The sequence below is a fragment of the Chroicocephalus ridibundus genome, chromosome 23 (assembly GCF_963924245.1).
Source record: "Chroicocephalus ridibundus chromosome 23, bChrRid1.1, whole genome shotgun sequence".
Taxonomy (NCBI): Eukaryota; Metazoa; Chordata; class Aves; order Charadriiformes; family Laridae; genus Chroicocephalus; species Chroicocephalus ridibundus.
Genome location: NC_086306.1, coordinates 2,797,992 through 2,815,913, shown reverse-complemented (window position 1 = coordinate 2,815,913; position 17,922 = coordinate 2,797,992). Strand labels below are relative to the sequence as shown.

At 41.3% G+C, this 17,922-nt stretch overlaps 1 protein-coding gene across 4 annotated transcripts in view; it reads left to right on the top strand.

The window, feature by feature from the left end:
- Window positions 1-17,922, top strand: part of LRRTM4 (leucine rich repeat transmembrane neuronal 4) — a 571,952-nt gene that overhangs the window by 220,408 nt on the left and 333,622 nt on the right. The window contains exon 1 of one of the 4 annotated variants that reach the window (XM_063358753.1): window positions 16,236-16,308. The exons of the other annotated variants lie outside the window; for them this stretch is intronic. The gene's annotated coding sequence lies outside the window, so the exon portion shown is untranslated. Of the gene's footprint in view, window positions 1-16,235; window positions 16,309-17,922 lie in introns of those variants that run through there. 4 annotated transcript variants of the gene reach the window in all.

Here is a 17,922-nt window from a genome sequence, read left to right as displayed (position 1 = left end):
AAATGTAGGCCCGTTATAATGCTGAGACTTATAATAAATGGTGAACGTTATTATACATTCAGGTACTTTTACAAGCCTCTTTTCATGCAGTTCTTCCATATTTTCAAATAACAACACCCAATTAAGCACTTGAATCAGTGCTGCCCTCAGCAGAGATGTAATTAAGCAGGTGTTTAAATCCCTTGTTAAATTAGTCTCTTATATTTTTCTTTCCTAATCTACCATTACTATTCCTGTCCAGAAAAATAATGGGAAAACAAATGAATCCTGAAATCCTAGCTTTGGGCTTGTAGGGGTCAAACTATATCAGCCATGCAGAGTAGATCTATGGAATCTAATCAAATTTAAGTGAAACAAAGCAGATTTAAATAGAGGCTGCTGGATAACAGCAGTGAAAGGCAAAACATCGCTTCTCCAGGAAGGAAAAAAGTTAAATGGACTAAAAATCCACTTCCAAAAGGGCATTATGTGGCACTTTTCCCGACTAATGGCTTGAATGCTGTAATTCAGAATGCTCACAAAATGCATACATGGCCTGGCCATAAAGAGAATAGGGAAACAAAGAGGTTGCTAATTCAATTACAAATGTTATAGATCAAGCTCTTTACTATTCATCCAAATGGAAATTTACACTAAATAACATTATCGTGAATTGGCTCAGCAACTTAATGGACTAAGACTCTCACATCTAACAGATTGCCTGGTCCCTACTAGGTCTTGAAAATTGTCTCTCTTGTGGGTACCTTTAACCAACCCCAATATACTCTTGTTATGGAATAAACGGAATAAAGTCACATCATCATTTTCGTTATGTTCACTTAGCTAATAGATGCAGTAAATAGTTTCTGTGTAAAGTTTGATCCTGTCATGTTTATGGCCGGGGCAAGAGGCCTTTCAGAGGTCCTTACTTTTGGACAACTTTCCAGTGATGCTTGGTAAGCCAGGCATGCAAATTGGAGCCCAGTATTTATTTTATTATATATTATATATTATTATTCTACAAACTGTCTCATCTGGGACCCTTGCAAAACCTTCTGGACCATTCTGGTCATAGAATCTGTTAGGCTGGAAGGGACCTTTAAAGGTCATCTAGTCCAACCCCAAGCTGATTCTTTTGGATTTCAGTACCATGTCTGTTATTTGAAATACTTCTGTTTTTATTTTCTTTGGTCTCAAGGCTGCTAGGAATTCCAGACCATTACATTAACATTCGTTAATGGGGGGGGTGTGTGTGTGTGTGTGTGTGCGCACTATGTATCCTGCAAGCTGTCTATCAGAATTTGCTAATACTGTTTTTGACCAGAATGGTGATGAATGCACAGCAAGATTGACCTTAAGACTACTCAGGACTTAGTAAGGAGGAGCTTATAGCCTTAAGAACATCATCTATTGTGAAGGCTTATCTAAAGTAAAAACAGATGGGAGGGAAAGAGTGTATATTCATGCAGATGAATACGTAGATGGGCTGTACCGGTACTGGTTCATGTTGTAGCAGCTTTGCTGGTGCTGTGAAGTAACCTAAAGTTGAGCAAAGATGACATTTTCGTGTTTTAAATATGCTGTTTCTCTTGTGCTGGTTAACCATATTTATTCAGCTTGATTTGGTGGAGCGAAATGAATGGTTTGGTTTGCAAAGAGGCTCAGATTTCAAACTAGTATGAAAATTATATCCTGCATGATGTTGGTTCACCCAAAAAATGAGGCTTGTCCACGGTTACTGCACCGACACTGAACTTCACTGTATTTCTAGGATAATTTGGATGGAATAAATTTCTCAGTGGGTTTCTCTGTTCCCACGATGTGTGATGCCCGTGGACAGCTAAACTACTTTCAAAAATCTGCTTTTGGATTTTGGTGTCTTCTGCTTTGGGAATCGACAAGGACTAGCTCTCTGAAGGTAGCTGGGACTCTTTAGCCTTGAGGAGAGAAAGCTTAGGGGGCTCTTACCAGCACGTTACCTGATGGGATGTGGTAAAAACCAGACTCTTCTGAGTGGTGCTCAGTCACAAGACAAGAGGTACTGGGTAAAAACTGAAACTGCCAGCAGTGTGCCCAGGTGGCCGAGAAGGCCAACAGCATTCTGGCTTGTATCAGGAATAGCGTGGCCAGCAGGAGCAGGGAAGGGATGGTGCCTCCGTACTCGGCGCTGGTGAGGCCTCACCTCGAGTGCTGTGTTCAGTTCTGGGCCCCTCTGTACAAGAGGGACATTGAGGTGCTGGAGCGTGTCCAGAGGAGAGCGACCAGGCTGGGGAGGGGTCTGGAGACCAGGGCATATGAGGAGAGGCCGAGGGAGCTGGGCATGTTTAGCTTGGAGAAGGGGAGGCTGAGGGGAGACCTCATTGTCCTCTACAACTCCCTGAAAGGAGGGTGTAGAGAGGGGGGTGTTGGCCTCTTCTCCCAGGGGAATAACGACGGGACCAGAGGAAATGGTCTGAAGTTGCGGCAGGGGAGGTTTAGGTTAGATATCAGGAGGAATGACTTTACTGCAAGAGTGGTCAGGCACTGGGACAGCCTGCCCAGGGAGGGGGTTGAGTCACCATCCCTGGAGGTGTTTAAGAAAGGTCTAGATTTGGCACTTCAGGGCATGCTCTAGTGGCAGAGATTGTGGGTTGTTGGGTTGGACTCGATGATCTTAAAGGTCCTTTCCAACCATGAAGATTCTATGATTCTATGAAATACAGGAAATTCCATTGAAATGTAAGAAAAAACTCTCTATTGGGAGAGTGGCCAAACACTGGCATGTATTTCCCAGAGGGGCTGTGGAGTCTCCATCCTTGGAGATACTCAGTTCCTCCCTGGACGTAGTCACGGGCGCTCTGCTCTACCTCATCGTGCCTCCAGCAGGGGTTTGGACTTGGAAGATTTCCAGAGGTCACTTCCAAACCGCAGCTATTCTGTGGTTCTGAGATTTAAGAACCTAATCCATATTGAAAGGCAATGAAGATAAGCGGCCTAGGCTTTTAAATGGCTTTTAAAAATGAGACTCAAGCTCGTTAATCAGTTGCAATGCTGAGTGGAGGAGTAATGTAATACCCTGAAAAAAAACGTGTTCAAGTTCTGCGCACCCTTCAAAAAGCTTACACGTAAATGTTGTGGTGCTTGATGTGAAACACTTCAAAACTTTTTTTAGGATGCTTTTAAATCCCCCAAATACTTCCATTTGTACAACTATTACTTAACACTTATAAAATAGCCTTAATTTTTTTGTTAAATTTTGAATCCTAGATGAAGTAGGAAAATAACACATTTCTGCTTAGTTCCTTGATTATTAAATACAGCCTGTGAAATACTATTGATGAAGAGTTCATCGCTTTAAAAGGTTACTGTCCTAAAAATAAAAAGGAACCAAGCATGTGTGCTGTGCCAAGGCTCATTTCTTCTGCCTACCAGGGACAATAAACATGCGATTTGAAAGGTCATTGGTTCTTTTGTATGCTAATAAACAATTAGTATGGCTGGGGGGGAAGATGTGGCATCAGCTTCTTTAGAATGTATTTCTGAGGAAATTAGCCATTCATGACAAGTTAAGAATACTGAGGCTAACATCTCCTGGATGATTTCTTAGCCATCATTTCATTCCCTGAAAATATTGCTGTTTAATCAGCTCTGGCTAACAATTATTTTTCTCCTTGACAAGCACCTTCTGGGACTTCGGTTCCCCCCTGAGATTATTATTTTTTTTTTTTATTGTAACATTTTATAGCTGATAAGGAAAAAGGATTTAGAAAAAGAAAATAACTGACTTTTCCTTCCAGGCAGTTATGATGTTGTATGCATATGAAATATATGTGCAGAGAATCTAAATTTGATGTTACTCCAGTCATTTTATTGCCGTGGTAGCGGTGGAGTTTCACACATTCTCGTAATTACAATCTTTCCCCGCCACCCCCTCACACACGCGCTGCTGCCACACAAAAACTGACCATCTGGGCAACATTTAGAAAGCAAAATAACTGTGATTGTGGATGGAAGCACCTAACTTGCTGAATGCCAGATACCGCACTTTAAATAGGACCCACAAAAGACTTGCTCTTCCTATTTCTGAATTGCTCAGGAACATCTGCAGGCTAGCAATCAATTTTTTTATTTTCCTAATCATTGGAAAACACATTTTAGACTTTCTGCAATGACTTTCACCTGTCCTGTTCCTTCACTTGGCTTTCATATTAGTTTCTGCCTGCCATTTTTTGGATGCCAAGGGATATTCTCTTATTAAGTTTCCAGAATACAGGAACATTGAGTCAGAATATATTTTTTTTTTTCTGAACGGCAGAAAAGCTGCTGCTGCACGAACAAGCGTGACTAAGTCTGGTGGCTGGGAAAGCCGAGCGTGGTGGGCAGGTCGGTCTGAGCACGCTGGCTGCCTGCCGTCAGGATTCTTGTCAGAGTTATGTTGGGGTTGGAAGCCCATGGAAATCTGCAGCTCTTCTTGCTCCCCAGAGCATCTGGCTGACAGTGTCCTTCTCGCTCTGTCCCCAGGCTTTTCCCGGCATCCTGCAGAGTCCAGCCTTCGCAGCCCCGCAGTCCCAGGAGGATTACCCAGCAGGATTACCTTTCTCCCGGGCTCTGAGCATGGGGGCAAACAGGGTATGTACGCGGTGTGTTTTTTTCCTGGCTGTGAGGCGAGTTTTGTGTATCCTAATCCCAAATGGAGGAACAAGCTCTGTGTGTACTAGAGCTGGCCAGAGTGGGATGACTTCTACTGTGCCTGAGAAATCTCGGACAAATATTGATGAAAAGTTAGCAAACCCGCCTGGTGAAATGATAGGGCAGGAAACTCGCACGTATTCAGATGAACGTGCACACCTAGTTAAAGATGTCCCTGCTCACTGCAGGGGGGTTGGACTAGATGGCCTTTAAAGGTCCCTTCCAAGCCAACACATTCTATGATAGGCATGTTCAGTTGCATCATGGTTGTGATTAGTTGCATTTAGGGTCGTGATTAGGGGCACAGAGTCTAGTTGGAGGTCAGTGACGAGTGGTGTTCCCCAGGGGTCAGTACTGGGTCCAGTCCTCTTCGATATATTCATCAATGACCTGGATGAGGGGATAAGTTCGCTGATGATACAAAGCTGGGGGGGGTGGCTGACACCCTGGAAGGCTGTGCCACCATCCAGAGAGACCTGGACAGGCTGGAGAGTTGGGTGGAGAGAAACCTTATGGAATTCAACAAGGGCAAGTGCAGGGTGCTGCCCCTGGGGAGGAATAACCCCCCGCACCAGGACAGGTTGGAGGTGACCTGCTGGAGAGCAGCTCTGTGGAGAGAGACCTGGGAGCCCTGGGGGACAACGGGATGACTACGAGCCAGCGATGGGCCCTGGTGGCCAAGAAGGCCAATGGCATCCTGGGGGGCATCCAGAAGAGCGTGGCCAGCAGGTGGAGGGAGGTCATCCTCCCCCTCTGCTCTGCCCTGCCCTGGGGAGGCCCCATCTGGAGCCCTGGGTCCAGTTCTGGGCTCCCCGGTTCCAGAAGGACAGGGAACTGCTGGAGAGGGGACAGCAAAGGGCCACCAAGAGGATGAGGGGACGGGAACATCTCTCTGATGGGGAAAGGCTGAGGGATTTGGGGCTCTTCAGTCTGGACAAAAGTTGACTGAGAGGGGGATCTTATCAACGCTGATCAATACTTCAAGGGGGGGTGTCAGGAGGACGGGGCCAGGCTCTTCTCAGTGGTGCCCGGGGACAGGACAAGGGGTAACGGGCACAAACTTGACCGTGGGAAGTTCCGTCTCAAGAGGAGGAGGAACTTCTTTGCTGTGAGGGTGGCAGAGCCCTGGCACAGGCTGCCCAGAGAGGTGGGGGAGTCTCCGTCTCTGGAGACATCCCAACCCCGCCTGGAGGCGTCCCTGTGCCACCTGCTCTGGGTGACCCTGCTCTGGCCGGGGGTTGGACTGGGTGATCTCCAGAGGTCCCTTCCAACGCTATGGTTCTATGATTCCATGGTACAAATAGAAAGTCCTGAGTTAGCAATAGTTTTGTCAAAAGTACAACATTGACTAGAGTCAAGGGGAGGAGTACTGCCAGTCTGGCACATTATCTTCTGCAATTACTACAACTACTGCTCAAGACAAACATTGGAAATAATGATCATTATCTTTTGAATAGTTTCGTATCTCCTTCATTATGCAGCTCCTTTAGTCCACAAAAATATTTAGGTACTTGAGTTAAGTAGACTTCGCCTTTTGTTTGTGGGAGATGCTTGTGTAGAATCAAAACATCATCTAAAATATCTTTAGCTGATTCTGTTACATTGAAGCTTTCAGTTTACAATTGTACGTCGATAGTACAGGGGTCTAACTTCTCTTGCTTTTCTTTGTTTATTTTTAATTAACTTTTTTATTGTTTTCAGCACACAAAGCAATCAAATTATGGCAGTTAGAGAACATTAGTGAACAGAGATACAATCCTCCATAAAGAGTAAACCAGGGAACGTTTCTTAGGCAGGGTTTGCCCACTCGCTGCCATACGTGAAAGCACGACGGGCATGACTGATGGCCCATAAGCCACCAAAAAGAGGTAAATGACTGGGAGGAAGAGTCCCTCATTAAACAGCATTTTGTAAGTGAATTGGTTTGGTAAATGTGATGTGCAAGAGATGCAAAGAAATCGTTCTAAGTGCCAGAACTTACCCAAATCTTCACAATAAAATTTGAATTTAGATTTCATTTATAAATAGATTTTAAAGGATTAATACAAAAATGAACAGGCTGTTGATTTTCCATCCTAGGAACATTTTTGAGATTGCTGAAAGTGTGCATGAAGACAAAGCAGATTTTCAAACTTCTTGTAAAGCTGGAGGGTGTGTGGGAGGGCAGAGACCTACACATGGAGGCTTGACCAGTTTCCATCCCCTGAAGATCCTGTTGATCCAGGCGCTCCTCTGGCAGCAGGAGGCTGAACTGAAGCCCTTCTTCAACTTGATTTGGGCTGCTTGGCTTCTACGCTCAATCTCGCTAATACATGCTTATTAGCTACCTTAATAAATTGTTATTTATAGGTTTGAAGACTAGAAGAGACTATTCAATCATTTTGTCTGACCCCTTTACAAAGTGGGTCACAGAATTGCCATATTAATGTCAATTGATTGCTGTAATTAAGGGATCGAATCAGTGAAGACATTGCTTAGAACAATGGGTTATAGTCACAGCTAATAACTTTTTGAGATGGACTACTCCTGATGCTGCCAGTATGCTAATAAAATCTGTTTATCATTGGTAAACTAGTCCTAGAACCTCTTTTTAATGAATAATAATTCTTAAAGCGAATTCAGAGATGGTGGAAGGTGGCCTTTAATTTGGATTACTCTATGTGCAGTTTAAGATAGCCTAGGCCTTATTTTAAATGAATTACTGCCAAATCTAACTGAAATCAGTAAGTACTCATGACCTGCAGAGCCTCCAAAGACTGGGCACAGGGTGCTTTGTGCTGTACAAGCACTAAAGAGTGACCTGAACATCTAGAAATAGAGATGGAAAATAGAGAGAATTTTCATCCTGAGATTTTGAAATTTTAGTTAGGGGAGATACTTAGGATTGTATATGACACAAAATAGTTTGCAGTATGTTGATTTGTCTATTATAATAATAACAGACAATATATTATAATAATATAATAATTAGGATGAAAGTTTTGAATTGTCCAGAAACAACTTCATCCATTGGATCGTTCTCTCTATTGAAAAGTCGAGTTAAAAACTTTTCCTGCTGCTCTGGCTAGAGGCAGCCTGTGAAAATGGATTTATGCAGTTCTCATATATATTTCCTCAGCATTTATGACGCTGGCGAGGGTCAAGCGTGCATGGGAGTGCGGTGCCGGACAATGCGTCTCAACCTTGGACATCTGAGGGAGCTGTTTCAACGTTGAGAGGTCAGTTCCGCCTCAGCACTTGGTTTAATTCTGGGTTCCTTGGCTGAGAATGACAAGAGCTGCTTAAAGTGACGAGATGTTCTGGGGCTTTTTTTATATATGTCAACTGGGAAATCGCCCGAAACTACCGTGTCTGATATAGGACATGTAAAAGCTCTCTTCCCTTTAACTTTCTGCCTGACCCAGATTTGAACTGATGAGCTAGTATTTAAAACACTCGGTAATAATGACCAACCTCCACATTATCTAGAAATTATAATTGAAAGACAACTACTTTGGGTGCTTACTCACAAGCCTTTTTTAATGGGGATTTGTCTCCTGATCATGTGTCTGTAGAATTTAGTTGAAAACCAAATGCTGTGGAAAATTTACATTACACCCCTGAGTTTCACGGAGCAGAGAGAGCACTTTTCAATTCAAGAGTGAGCTGCAAATCTTAAATAAGGCAAAGAATTCATTATTTTAATGATAATAATTTACACTTGCATGGGAGCTTTCATTCAAGAAAATATCATGTTAGAATGTTCCATTCGTAGTCTCTCAAAGATGGAGTAATTTCACCTTGGTAAGTAAGTGCATTATATTTTCCTTTGCTTTTTGGGAAGATAAAAATGAAGATTATTATAATTATGCAGTTGAGTGTTTATTATAGAAATATTTTGCATTTATATTGTAGTTTTCTTAAAATCTGAATGTGGTTTTGAAACTCTGGTTTAAACCTGTCAATGCCCCTATTATGTGAAATTGGTCTACTGCTGTACACTTGGGGAAACTGAGGTAATAACCTCCTGGGTCTGTTCTGTTTCTTGGGGTTTTTTTGGTTTTGTTTTTTTTTTTTTTTTTTTTCTATTTGAAGTAAATCGAAGCAGTAAGTGGTTTGCAGCTCTGGAAATCAGGTGCCGTTACCGAGAGCAAATCTAGTGGTCCAGCTCAGCTGCGTCCTCAAAGATAAGATCTTTTCTCGGGAAAGGGACTTCTCATCTCATCTGCTTAAAATGAAGCATCTGCGGCAGCGATGAGTTGAATGCAGAGGGTATGACAAACGCTTTGTGGAGTTGGAGGGCAAGTCTCTGGCAAAACTGGGGATGGGTGGATGGAACTGGGCACCTTTTATTCTTAGGGCCTGATCCAACACACTGCATCATCCGTGGATATTTTTTCCATTATTTCAGTCAAGCCCTTGAGATATTCTACTATATGCAATGCAGCACATCTTTCTTTTCTTCCCATACATGGTAAATAGAGTCAATTTTGGCTCTTTTGATGTGTAATAAATTCCCTATACAGAAGCTCTGTTTTCTTTCAGTTATTGTCTTTTTGGAGGCGCCACATAAATATACAGAAGCCTGTTTCTAATTTTATCTTTTTTTTCTTATGCAATTCTCTATGCACTATTTACTTGTTTAAAAAATGAAATTGCTTGCTTTTCTTTTTTCCTTTCCCAAAAAAGCTGTGGGGGACCTTTCCCTTAAACATGTGCAAGCAGCATAAGGCAGACCAATAACACAAAGTCAAAGCCATTTCATAGAAAGTGTTTCAGAAATGCTAATTAATCTAAACGAGCTTAGAAAGCATTTTACAGAGAAAGTATCCAAAATACAGGATGGATTGCAGGATACACTCCCATAGTAATATATTACTGCAGTGTTTTGTTGCTGGATTTGTGCATCGGTTTTAACTACTAGTCTTGATTATGTCATAAAAAATTCATAGATTATTATTGGTGGTTTTTTTGCTCTGCCAGTAATCTACTTTATTAACTGGTGGTTGAGTGACAAATTTTGATCAAAAGTAAACTTCTAATGTATTCCAATTAGTGGATGGTTATGTCATTATTATGTCTCAGTTTGTCATTCTCCGCTGCTTTAAAAAAACCCCAACATTTTGGCTCTGCAAAGCTTAGAAAACACTCTAATGTCACCACTAAAGATAAAACTGTTAAAGCAATTTATCATTTCAGTCCCATTCTACTTGGCAAAGAAAGAAATAACGTTTTCATTATTTATTTTCACATGCACATTGAGTAAATACATTTAAAAAACCCCAAACTGATAATGTGGGACTACCTAGAGGAATTCATTCAGCACAGTAGTATTTAATGGACTGGGTTAATGGGTTTGGGTTTGCTACATCTGGAGAAACAGGGAGTAGTTTTTGTTCATATTTTCATGAGAGCAACTGAGGTACAGCAGTGATTAAAGGCAGTATTTATTTATTAAAGATGGTGGTTACTCAGCAGCATGTAGCCACTGGCGCAGGGAATCGGCTCTCCAGTAGACAATTTGGATTGTCTAATGCAGTGGGATTCTGTTCCTTCATGAGAACTACAATATTCCACCGATTGTCCAGAGGTATTCCAAAATGCACGTCACCCAGGAAATCCCAGTGTTGTACGCTCAGGCAGATTTTCCCTCTTTGGAAGAACCAATTTTACATCTGAATGTTTAAACCACTGTCGCAGGAAGATGGCCGATTGCCACCTCAGAATTCTTCTGCCAAGTAACTAGGGAGGAGAGCCTTAACAGTTCGAGGAGGATATTGTATGTCTTTGTCAGCAAGCAGCGTCTGTCAGAGAAACCACTCTGTTGAATTCCAGCAAATATCCTCAGTAATATTAATCCAGAGGCCGAGGTTCAAGAGGGACTTAAAACAAATATGTGGACATAACATTAACTAAAGCTCTTCATTACTTGCAAGATAAGTTTATTTCTCCCTATCCCCACTTCTTTCCTTGCTTTCTTTCCTCCAGTGCCCTTATTAATGAACTGTGAAAGCTGACATTTCCAATAAGGAACAATTAAATCTGAAACTAAATTAAATGAAATCATTCATTTACAAAATAATAGCTAACTAGCATGAGGATGGTGAAAAATGATTGCAAGTCATGGGGAAGAAAAAAGGAGTAAATTAAGTCTGACTACATTAATGTTCTTTAAATACTTTTGCTGCTCAGAAAATTAAATGGGAAACATCTTATTAGCTATCTTACAGGTGAGGTAGCAATGTATATATTCAGCATGACAAGTATTACAGAACAGAAATCCTTCATAGATGTCAGTGTAAGTATATTCTTAAATTCTTAACTTTCAGCATCCTTTTCTTGCAAAGGTACTACAGCAGCTCTGGAGCAAGGAATGTGATGTGGTAAGTGCATTTAACCTTATAATGGTAGTGAAAGGCAGTGATGATGGCCCTTCCAGCCTTCGAAGTGTTTCAGCAGCACTCTAAGGCTTTTTGATCCCGGTAGTAGGCACTGTCTTTGCATGTTAGAGTTGAATGTACTTAACGCCATCGTATTTTCTCAGCCCCAGTGAAAGGAATTTGCTGGGTCCTTCTCTATTTCAATAGTGCGGACAGTGCTGACAGAATAAGGGTAGAAGCAAGAACTCACCCCGGGGGAGTTGATTCAGCAAATTCTGTGGACCGTCCTCCAGATAGTCCACAGCCTTTTTTCCTGTCATACTCTATAAGGACAGAATTCACTTGAAACCTCAGTGTTCAAGGCTTCAATACGTCTGCCTCATTTTCAGGGTTCTGATGGCTTTACATGGATGTCGAAATTTTTTTCTTATTTGAGAAACTTCAGCAAAAGAGATAAATTTTTGAGCTAGTAATCCGCAGCTGATGCTAGGTTATATCACAGAAAATCCAGCCGCTCGCGCTTGTTGCTCTTGCAGTTGGATTTTTCAGGCTGTCCGTCCAACATACACCCAACACGCTGATCCCTTTAAAACCAAACCCAAACAAGATATGCAAACACTGTAGGAACACAATGGAGAAAACCCCACATGTTGCGTGATTTTAAGGGGATGCTGATTTGCTGTGACCAATGCCAGCTTAAGGTTTCCCGTGCTACTTAACGCATTTTTATTTTTAAATGCTTTTTTTTATATCTGTGAATCTCTGCAGGCTCCGGTTTTGCAATCAATTATTCTTTAGGGAGCTTTTTAGAGTTCTCAGCTCTTCCATAAGAATTTGAGCTTTACTTGAATTAAGCTAAAAATACTCTAACTTTCTTGCATACATTCTCCACACCCCCCTTTGTGTGTGTGTGTGTTTTCTTTTAGTTTCGTTTTTGTTTTGTTTTCCCTAGGATGAGGAATATTTGAAAAAGAGAATTGGAAAGAGATTGGACCCAGGCTGAAAAAAGCATTGATTTCCTCAGTTATACTTAAGGCCCTTTCCTTTTGTAAAACAAATAACCTGAATAAATACGTCAGGGAAGATTAAAACCTCATTAAAAAGTGTAAACAGAGTGCAAAGAAGAAGAGAGAAAAAAAAAAAAAAAGCCTGGCTGAATTGAATAATGGTAATAATAAAATCACTAAACAATATTGCTAGTTAAGTCCTGTTAAAGTGAATGTACCGTTGAGATGGGAAGCAGAGCCGCTGTTATCTAATGCTCAGGACGGAGATTTCTTTTCAATAATTTGATGACATTTTAATGAATAAATTAATAACATTATCCAGGAAATGGAGTTCATAGATAAAGTCAATTCCTCGCCAGTTCCCAAATCTAATCAGAGGAGTTCTGTTCGGGGATGGTCAGCAATGATGCATGTGTTCAGCAATATTTTTCCCTGCCCACCTAGAAGGAGACACAACTGCTGAGGCCACCACTATGGCACTGCATGCATAAGAGGTTTACTTCATAATATTAATGCAAATTATGGCTTTAAGGCTGGCAATTATGCATTTTTATTTTACTGAGGTGAGCAGGATCATTGCCTATATGCTTTAAAAATGCTGAAGAAAACAACTCTATCTTCTTTTTAAGTGACGTACTTTTAAAGACAAATTCACAGAAAAGGAGAAATATTACTTGTTACAGGGGAAGCACTTTAGCAGATTTTGAGAACAGGATGAAGTTGTGTTAACGTATTGCCAATGCATAAGATGTGTTCTCAAGATATTTAATTTAAATGTCTAAGGGAGGGGAAAGGGAGCGGAGGGAAGAAGTTAATGAAGGACAGGGCAAAACGAGTGCAGAGAAGCAACGTTTCCATAGCAAATGGAAGAATCAGGAGCAGGATTTATATTTTTGAATTTAAGGTAAGATTTAATACAAGAGGAGGACTGGAATCTGACTTAGCGCAAGTTCCTTGTGATTATCACCTTTGTTTCACTTTCACGGAAGACTGCAACAGTAAATACTGTAATTGTCTGCCTGGCCTTTCAGTCAAGATCAAGCCCTGGAATTTTAATAATAAGACCTTTATTCAAGGCTCCAGAGATACCTGAGATAGTGATGAATGAGCTTGTGTGCCTTCACAGCAGAGTTCTGTGTATGTGAAGGTGCTAGCTTGAGTGCCAGAAAGAGGATAGCTGTTAATAGTTCACTTGCACTTGAGCTAATTAGCCCTCGTTCTTTCTTTTAGCTTATGAAAGCATTGTGTGATTCAGACAATCTCTTGATGCCACAACATGATTTATAAGACAGTGCCCCAACAGCACTCATCATTTCAACAGCCCACCTGACATCTGCAGAAAAACCCTCTGTATCCTTTTGTAATAACAGGATGTAATCCTCATCCTCTCCAAAATATTTGTCAGATAGCTGCTCTTTGTCTAATAATCATCCACATGCTGTCAGACTTCTCCTATTTTTTTCTCTTCACCAGGTCTCCCTTAATAATACTTGACAGACCAAACCCAGGGGTGTCAGTGAAATAGCAGGGCAGAAAAGATGGGTCTTGCCATGGGACAACTGGAGCAAGGACCCTGCTCCAGTGCAGGAGGAACCTGTCGCTGCGGATGCAATCCTTGTGACCGATGGCTCTTGCGTGGTTTGCTCTTCGTGAATGCGCTCCCTCATGCCATTCCCTCAATTCCTTCATACACAATTGTGATTCTTAAGCTGTAATGCTTAATACAGAGCATTACTTCAGTCGATCCTGAAATTTCCGTAGTATTTCTGCCCTGATTGAGGAAGGTGTTTTCCACTTAGTTTCGGTGCTTGAGAAAGCCACCTGGAGCCTCTCTGTTTAGAGCACCTCGCAAAGGCGGGTAGCTGCATTTCATACAAAACCCAGGGAGGTGTTCCCACAGAACTTGCCCAGGATTACAAAGATAACATGCTTGAAGAGAAGTCAAATGCAGGTTTAGGTGTTCCTCTTCCAGAGCTTCATCTACTCAATCACATCTCCCAGACCTTTTACATACGATGCCCTCAATCCTCCTGATAAAGCAGTCCACTGCAAAATGCAGTCATCTTGTATAATATGACGTATAGCTCTTCACTGGGAGTATTGTTTTCTTATTCCAGAGCTTAGAAAAGTTTGCTTTTTGTTCCTTCAAATGTGTTTAGTGTGAAAGGACATCCGAAGTCACTCTTTGCAAGCCGGGCGATCTGTACTTGCCTAATCATATTGTCAAGTATAGCAAGTTCCCTGCCTCGGGGTGAGGGTTCTGTTTATAAATAAAAGATATTTATTTTCCAGCCCTGGTTAAGTATATTAACATAAATGCTGTTGTTATACTTGTGCCCTGTAGATATGACTAGTTCTCTAGGGAGACCAAGAGAGAGAAAGGCGCATCTAATAATTTGTTTTTCACTAATGACAGCAATAGATTCACCTTGATCTGCTTAACGGTATTCATTTCCTGCTAATAAATCACTATATTTAAGTTTATTCCAGGGGTTTATATAGATTGCAAGCTGCTCAGATTAGATTAGCAAGACGTCTCACATACGATCCTGCAAATGGATCAGTCTGTGTTTGAATGATTTTCAGTCTCCTCTAGGTTAAATTTTATTAAAATTATTACTCTGCAGTAGAGTGCATTTAAGCAAAAGCTCAAAGTCTTGCCAGCATTTGAAAAAGTATTGCAAAACAGAAAGTTAGTTGATGTCTTTCTTTCTGGGGCTGACTGGGTAACTAAATTTTGAGAGCAGCACGGCCTGCTCTGATTTACTTCACCTGTTGGAGCCTGCCAGGTGGTTTTGTAATTGCCAGGGCCTGCCAGGAGAGGGGCTGCGTGAGTGCACAGGCGCCATCTTCCCTTCACCGCCTTCAGCTGCGCCTTGGGGCTGCAGAATACACCACATTCCTCTTCTCTGCATTCGCAGGTTGAGCCTGCAGAAAGAAAATGGAGCCGGGTACCAGAGCTGCCGAGCCTGACCGGTGGGTGTTTCCTCATGGCTCCGAGGGGAGAGGAGAGGGGTTGGGGCTCGGCGTTGTGTGGGAGCCATTCTGGAAGAGGAGAGTGTGCTGCTGGGGGGGCAGTGAACGCCCTGAGGGGGAGGCGGCAGGCAGGAGCATGTGCGTGTTTCATTTTGTGACAGAAAGGAAAACTTCTGTAAATTACTGAAAAAAACCTGTCACAAAGAGGGAGGAGAACCCTCTTGGAGTGAAAAGTACGAGACTAAGTGTGGAGATCTGGGTTGGGAAAGGTTTTGAGGGGTAACTTCATACAGTGGAGGAAGCTTGTGTTTTGGAAATGCTGGACAAAATGGCGGCATGGAGGAAAGGCCAAAGGCTTCCTTGCTGCCTGAATTCATCCTCCCTTTGGAGTTTGGAAGCCTTATGCCAGCCAAGAGCTCAGCCAGAGCTCAGTTTGGGCAAAGCCATTGTCATTTAATGAGAAACAGGGTCAGACTGCTTCACCGTGGATTTGTCTGAAAACAGTAAATACCAGCACTGTGAAAGGTAATGAAAGTGGCTGTTTTTCATACAGGCCCTGTGCAGCAAAATAGTGGCTCTTCTCTGTCCTATTGCTGCCTTGGACTTCTTCTGTTAAATGTTTCTGTTTCTGTAACTGAAAATCCTGGTCAGCGTTACTAGTTTCTTACAACTCTTGACATAAACTTAACATGCTTTTTGTGTTAAATATTTTATAGTTCATTAGTGAGGAAGTTTGTTTTCATTTTAAAATAAGTCCTTAATCCTGGTGCTAAGGAAACCTCAAATACTTGAGGTAGAAGTCGTTTCCTGGAACAAGAAGGCAAAGCAACACCAAACACTTTATGTTAGTAATAGAACAAAAACTAGCATTAAACTCATGAGAAGTTCAGGGCATAGCGCTGGTGGGTAAATGAGATGGATAGAAGGTACTGCCAGCACAAACTATTTTGGAGGAAGTCGTTCTGTGTCTTATATGTAAAGTGGCAGTGAAACACTGGATGGGAAGAATCATCCCCTGTACTAAAAACTAGTAAAATATTTAGGAGGGGAACAAAAACCCTGTTCTGATCTTTCATAAGAGCTAATTAGGAAAGAAAGTGATTGTACCATTTCGAGTTGCTTGCACAAACTGAGTAATTCATGTTACTTAAATTATGGTAATGTTCCAGCTTATACTGGGGATATGTGATAATAATAGTAAAAACCCTACAAAAAGTAGCAATTCACTGATGGGAAATTTTTTTCAGCTCATCTTCGCAATGCGGAAAAGAAAGATGGTTCTGAGCCAGAGATGATGTAGAATGATGCTACTTGATAAGGTAAGACCCTCTTTGTGCAGAAGAAAACAAATGAGTTTATGCCTTCCGGAGTCTAGAAATTAGGTGGCATTTCATGTTCCTTTTTAAAAATAGATGTGGTCTGCAGGACCCAAAGAGAAGTATTTATTTGACTGCAATTAAGAGAGGTCATTCTAGTTTATGAAAGAATGAGATATACCAGCTTTTGTAGTTATGAGGTTTATTTATGCACACTTAAAATCATTTTTGCATGTTAACGCTATTTTGTGACTTCTGTGAACATGTCCTCAGCCAGAGAAGTTCTGTGAGATGTCTGAAGAATGGATCTGCTGTTAATTATAATGAAGTGTATCTGAAGTAGTTCAAACTTGAGAATGGCCTACTAAAAGGGTTGTGCATTTTGACGGGTGTTGGCAAGATTTGGCTTTCAGACTTTGTCTGGATTGATAAGAAGAGCAATTTTTCAATGCTAACTTTTACTTATCTTCTTGCTTCAACTTAACAGAGATGTATTTTATCATTGCATGGCTGGAAATTGTGGCTAAAATTGAGATAGCGCTGAGTGGACCATGTAATGACTGCAACTGATTCTGCTTGTCTTCCTTAGAATTAGAATGAATACAAAATACAAACCAATGCACCTAATTTTACCCAATTGTGTGTTGTACAAGAAAAGGAAAAAGAAGTTAAGTCTTCCCAAAAGATTGTCTTTGTTATTATTCTTTTTAATATTGAAAATGGGCTTACTTTTCAATTGTTCCTTTTTTAATCAAATACTGCAGTGTTCTGCTAGAAAGAGCAGTACTGCAATAATCTGTGTGAGTCTTGAAAGAACAGCCTTACGTAATGTTGAAGCCGCATTCGCTCTAGTGGTCTGCAGTAGGGAATCCTGAAGGGCTGAAAATTGAAACTGCAGGTGTGTTGAAAATTGTTTTTTGGAGTTTGTATCTTGTAGCCTGGCGTGGCTGAGTCAGTTGTGGACAGTGAAAGCCTAATTACTGGCTTAGAAAACGTGTTGATAATGATGCAAAAATCGTAGTGATGTAGCATCCAAATGAAAATAATTAACATATTCGCCTTGCTACTTAAGTAATTCCATAATCAGCTGTCCCAGAACCTCCTTTTCCCAGAGATGTATAAATTTACCCAAGGATTTCGGGTATTAGTATTAGCAGCATTAATATTGCTGTTGATTAAGTTTGACAGGACTCATGAACTGGAGAGTGGAAGTATGGCACAGAAAGATGGAAAAAAAAAAAAAGTGATACAAGGGAATGCTGCTGCCTATTTGGATCCATTTGTAAACTTACGTGCATGTCAGCTTCTTGTTTGCTTTGTATTCTCTTAGAAAAAAGTACTATAGTGCAATAATTATTTAAAAGCCTGGTTATTTTTAAAAGTGCCTGTTAGCCCAAGTTCAATTAAAAACATAGAACCAAAGGCCAGAGTTAGTCTTTGCCTCTCTTTCTGGCCTTTGGCATTGAAGTAATCGTGGTCAGGGCTAGATATGAAATGCCACAGAATCCACATTTGGAAACCGATTTTAATGAGCAGCTAGTACTCAGTGTTGTTGGGAACACTGTGGGTAGACATGCTGACGTGAAAGTCTGGTTACGTGGGTCTTAGTGTTAATTT